At 45.9% G+C, this 6,000-nt stretch overlaps 1 protein-coding gene across 1 annotated transcript in view; it reads right to left on the reverse strand.

Annotated features, from left to right (window-relative positions):
• The window catches only part of LOC139059477 (male-specific histamine-binding salivary protein-like), a 38,832-nt gene extending 37,860 nt beyond the window's left edge, over window positions 1–972 (reverse strand). The window contains exon 1 of the mRNA XM_070537904.1: window positions 925–972. The gene's annotated coding sequence lies outside the window, so the exon portion shown is untranslated. The remainder of the gene's footprint in view (window positions 1–924) is intronic.
• Between the last annotated feature and the right edge of the window lie 5,028 nt (window positions 973–6,000).

The raw sequence follows: 6,000 nt of genomic DNA on the forward strand, positions 1-6,000 counted from the left end.
TGTTCATAATACATACATTGAGCGCAAAGGCAGTATATCCTACAACTGAAAACAGAACAAAAGAGAACTTCAGCACAAGTGAGCATAACAACAAAGTAAGACTTAAAAATATACATGGTGGCCAGTGCAACATAGTAATGCATAATGAAAAGTCACTTGTGTTTCTAGTTTCCAGCCTTAAAACACGTGAGATGCTAAATCTCAATTAGGAAATGTGCTTTTAAGGCTAAAGCAAAGTCATTACAGCGTTTCGCGAACAGGTGCGTTAACATGGCGTTTTTTTCCGTGGCATCACTGTCACAGCTAATTAACCGAGCTGATCAAGCTGCTATACAAGAAAGCATTTACAGGAAAGGTCTCGCTTTCATTCTGGTGAATGTACTTTCAAAAACAAATATCCGTAGGCTTATGGCATTATGCTCGGCAAGCAAAGGAAAGTTACCGAAATGAAATGTCCAGAATCTGGCCTCGTATTAGGCGTGTGCGATGTCATCTCCGCGTGTAACGTCAGTATGAAGTTTACAATAAATTGTCAGCTGATTTATTCTTTAGCCCGTCTCGAACAACCCTCCAAAACGTGTTATCACAGAAAATGTGCACGAGGACAAAGCTAAATTTAAATAAAAGCAATTTATTCCCACTTTTCAAGCGAGAAATGCTCTCACGAAGGACGACACTAAAGTCGGCCATATGGCTCCTGTCGTTAGCATTTCCCACAAGGAACGCTGGAAGGGGCGTCGTAGTTATGACAGATTCAACGACATATACATGGCTCCTGCGTTGACCGGGTCAGTGATATTGGCTAATGCTGTATCTTCGGTGTAATCTATGAATAAAATAATGCCAAGTGTGATATAGAGAAATCCTGATAATTCTGCGGCGAAGTTTCATAAAAGAAAATTAAATTCTGGGGTCACACGATACCACTATGAAGCACGCCGTGGCGGGGAAGCTCCGGATAAATTTCCAAAATTTGTCGTTCTTAACTGCGTACCCGATGCATGGTACACGAGCGTTATATTGGGTTCCACTCCCCCCCCCCCCCTCTACCTGGATTGCGGTCGCCTCGGCTGGGTTTGAAAGCGTGACCCCGAGCTCAGTGGTGCAGCGAGTCTGTGATCAGTGTGTGAGTCTGTGATCTGATCCCGTTCCTGTACTATCAGCGGTTCTTTTTTTTATGTTTGGCGCCCCGCACAGCATTGCCGTCATCCTTGACGCCACATTTCATTGGCTCACGTAGAGATACACAATTGCTTTATTTCATCTGACAAAGTCTTGCTTCGACCTTGTCACAGTGGGGAAGAATCGTAACGAACAGTGGTTCGCAATGATCGTCGAGAATGCCAGGTTCTCTGCAGGACGCATCTACATAGAAACGGCAAAGCTCGAGCCCGAAGAGCAAGATCGCGAGGCGCGCCTGGCAGATAAGGCCCCGCGCCACGAAGAAGGCTCAACAGCTCCGGGGAACAGCAGCCAACAGACGTGATGCGCATGGGTAGCGACGTGGGCGCTTCTCGCGACACCACATGGTGATAGGAATCATGCAAAGCCGCGACGAAGCGCCTCAAGATTATTGCGGTGCCTCCAGCCCGAACGACGCCTTATTACTATTTTTTGTCCGCCTCCTCTAAGGCGTCGTTCGACGCGCCTCCGAGCAGCCCTGTCCTTATGGCAGTGGATCGTGAGCACCATGTCGACGGCATATGGGCCACGTTTCTTCCCAGGGCAGTGTGGCTATTTGCGCGTGCCGTGCATCGCACAGCGACTGAACGCGACCAACATGAAGGGGAATGAACGGGGGAAAAAAAAAGGGAGTCCGTGTTTGCTCGTCACTGTTTCTGTGCATTGCTCAACAAAAGGCCCGTAAAAAAAAAAGAAGATACTCGCATGTGACGAAGAAAACACGTCCGCAAATGACCGCAAAGACGTGAGAACACCGTATAGCACCAATGTCACTGCACGTGAGCAGCATATGGTGATTGGGAGCGACGTTCCTAGCACGCGAGAAGTTATGTGAGAGCATGCGTGCGGAGCGGTATGACCACGCGTCGCTTGGCGACAACTTCGCTTCCCGCTTTCGCTTGAGTGAAGTCTTTCCTGAGCGGAGAGCGAATTTTTCTTTCTCAGGGTTTGCTGCTGGCGCCTGAAGATTTGTGGGCAGCAGAGAAATTGTTTGGGAAAGAACAAACAAGGATACATGGACACTTTTTTTTTGCCTTCTCATCACTTGATCATGTAAACTGTGGCGAGGTGCCACCTTCCATCCAAGAAATCTGCATGAGCTTTCAATGTGTGACCATGGAGCACGCACACAAGTACGATTATGTGCTGCTGCAACTGCCGTATTGCCTAAAACACCCACTTTAGGAAGCAGGCGTTCACTGTAGCACAATTTCTATGTTTTTCCCTCTTTAATTCTTTCACCCTTCTCTTTCGTATTCCTGTCCTCTTCTGTTTGAAGAGCAAGGAAAATGCAAGCAAGCGTTATGCCCTTACCAGTGGCGTTATCAGACTATTCTTTCTGTATTTTCGTTTTGTATTTAGTTTGTGACGCTTTCTATATTTGCATACCTAATTATTGTTAAAATTATGTGCATCCTGCCACCATTTCCTCTTAGGTACCTTTCATTCAGCTATTGCAGTTTTTCTTACTTTTGCAACTGAAGCAGAGCAAGAACTGAAGCAAGGGGCCAGGGCGAATGGAACTTCGTCTGATAACGCGGCATAGCTTATGTCCGTTTCGCCAGCGGGCGAGCGGTACGTGGGTGGCTGTTTAATTTCTTTATTTTATTTTTATTCTTCACGCCCCACGGTAGCCACGCATAACTACAACCCTGAATTCTGGCAACACCGACACGCCGCAATGCCATGGGCTCTCAAAGCAAAGCAGCAGGCATATCGCGCCATCTCCCAACCAGAAATAACGGCGGAAACGCTTCGACTGCATGCCTTTCACGCGAGGTTTCGAAGCCCATTATAGCACTTTTTTTTGCGATGTTGGCATGGTTCCTATGTCGGATGGACCCCTTCGTTCTCGCACGCGTGCCACTTTTAACTTTTGTCCGCGTAGTTGTGGAGGTGTCCACATTTAGCGCTGAATGCTGGAGCAATTGAAGCCAACATAACTTACATGAGTGCCATAAAAAGAGAAATACAGCGGAGGAAGAGAGCGTAGTAGTGAGTGAGGCGTGGCGCATCGACAAGACATTAGTCGGCTGCGCCAAATGCATTGCAAGAAAGAAGTTTAGTCGGTGCTCCTATCTCTTGTACTACGTGGTCCTAACTGATTACACCATCGTCGTGGGCTATTCAATGCTTAACGTTGCTCACTAAACACCGCGCCGCATTTGTATTGAACACGAGATGCTCACTGTATTTTCTGAACACATTTAGACCATTCTTGCTACGCTAATGAACGTTCCATTGCGTTTCGACTGATAACAACTCACCGTTCTTTTATGCTTATTCTGCTAGATAACGCTGAGCATATCTTGTTGGATAATTCCCGTTCAGGGAGGTTCCGCTAATTTTCCAAGAGAGCGTTGCAGAAGAGCTTAACACTGGCGCGCCCCAGTTTATTCAACTAACTCAAGCTTTTGTGCGGGAACATACAAAATGAGCCCTGTGCAGATCACAGAGCGTGGCGATGGTTAAAAGTTACCGTAGTGGTTTCACCACAGTAACTCGTACAGCTCTCCAGAAACGTGTCGCTAGGCAGAGAGAGTTAAAATTTAATGACATAAATGTGGAGCAAATGTAAATATATTTTTAATGCGATAACCATTCTCAAGATACTTCACGTACTAGCTGACTACCTGCCTGTCCCTCTGCCTATGTCTCTAACTGCTTTCGTTCCAACTTGTGTCACTGGGTAGTCGATCGTCTAACGAGTAGAGCATCGAGTTTCTGTGTGGAGGGAAGCGTGTTGGAAACCAACCACCGGACCAACGTTTGTCACTGGGTTTGGGACACATTCTAGGTGCCGCGCTACGATGAAAGTCTTCGACGTCAACTCGGTTCGCTGGCTATGTGCCTTTGTGTTATGAGCCTCTCTTCAATGTACCTCTCTGACACCAACTTGGCTCCCTCGTTACATTACACTGGGCGTCTGCGGCTCTTCAAATGCAAAAAAAAAAATTGAGCATTTTACCGGTGCTTGGCAGAAATGAACCCGGTCGCGTCACAATATTCGGATCAACCCAGTTGAATTATTCTAACATATGCGCCACGCGCACGCTTCACGGGGTTGTCGCTATATTGCGCAGCGTCTCCATGAGAAAGTCGAGAGAGGGGCCCGGCTTCATACACACATCACACATTGTCTCTGTTGTGATAATACGTTGCGTCGCTACAGCACTTGAGTGCTAATCACATTCCCGTCGGGACCAATCGTGATATAATTTCTGCCACCTTTATTTTTTTCTGCAATGTGTTTCAGTATTTACAAGGCCAAGATCCCTTTTAATTCCTTTTACTTGTTACTTCGCACACTTAAGCAGCTGGCAGAAGGGCTGATGTGCTCTTTGTAAGGTCTTAAGAGGCCAGGTGTAGGTAGCCGTTAGATGCTTGACAGTGGTGCCAACGTCTACATTTACGTGCGAAGCAGCAAGAAAGTTTCCCTTCTCAGAGGTAGTGTAGTCATTGTCGTCGCAGGGGCTTCAGTTCTATGCTGCATCAAAAAACTAGTATAGTTTTTGAATTCACGGAAACTGATGTTTGGAAATCTTGAGAAATTCAGCTCAGATTGTTCGCACGCTTGCGCTGCGCGTTGCAGGCAGTGTGAAAAAAAGACAAGAAGATTTAAGATAGGTTTCATTGCTGTTTTGATGCGGGCGGGAGTCGGCGGCTATTCGATTCGCTGTAGCTCATAACTACGTTCATTCGCACAAAGGAATGAGACAAAGGTAAGTACCCGTGGGAAGTGCCCTGCAGGAAACGCCAGGCTCTTTTCATTAGTGGATGCACAATGAAAATAAGAGGAGAACATTTTCAGCACTGAGTATTTTTATGCAAAGTACATAACGATAACACGTGTGTCTTACTACCCTCTAGGTGCCGCAAGCATTTTCTCGTTATTTGCTCATAAAATTGTGGCCATTGAAGTCCTGACAGACCTCGTAATCAATAAACGGAGGCACGCAATCTCAAGAACTTCTGCAACGCTTTCTTGACAAAAAATCCACGAGCAGATAAGGTTTCTAGGCGCGCATTGCCATGAGATGCATGGTTAGTCAACGACGCGGTACGGAGTTGGGGCCAAATTTTAACTGAATTTTATTCACTTTGTCTAATGTTCCATCTATTTGAGCTTGTGAGAAAGAAGAAAAACTATCACATGGGCAGCTCCACAAGCTCTCAGATACCGTACATCTCAGATCCCGTACAACAAAGGAAACAGCTATATGAAAATATTTTAATAACCATACTAATGCATTTTCATAGAGAATAAAAAATATGACACAGAAGAAATCTGAAATTTATCATTTTAGAGTATCGCTCTACCACATACAATGCCTCATGCAGGGCGAATCTACCCCTGTTATTTAAACACATATGCAAATAGAATCACAGATGTGGGGCGCTATATCGTGAAGCTATTCCAAACTTTTCTATTTCAATTCTGCAATCAGCCCTCTGCGATAGGTCAAAATCTTTTTTGGACCACGCCCACTTCACCTGCCTGTCACGTGACGTCACAAGAACCGCGATAGCTCTCCATCTGATATGATGTGACCACACTGATTATATTATGCATGACTGGAAAAAACAAAAGAACATGGCTGTTTATCTTTCGACGCCTTTTGGCCATTAGCGCTCGGCTATTGGTCGAAAGTTTTCAGGCGACACCCACTTCACCTGCCGGTCACGCGACGTTACAAAACCGCGAGAACTCACCATGCCAAAGTGACGTGTAGGCGATAAGGATGTATTAATATGCCGAACAAAACTGAGTTTTATTCTGAATAGGCACATACTGCCCCATTCCGAAACGAATAAAAG

The sequence above is a fragment of the Dermacentor albipictus genome, chromosome 1 (assembly GCF_038994185.2).
Source record: "Dermacentor albipictus isolate Rhodes 1998 colony chromosome 1, USDA_Dalb.pri_finalv2, whole genome shotgun sequence".
NCBI classification, from domain to species: domain Eukaryota; kingdom Metazoa; phylum Arthropoda; class Arachnida; order Ixodida; family Ixodidae; genus Dermacentor; species Dermacentor albipictus.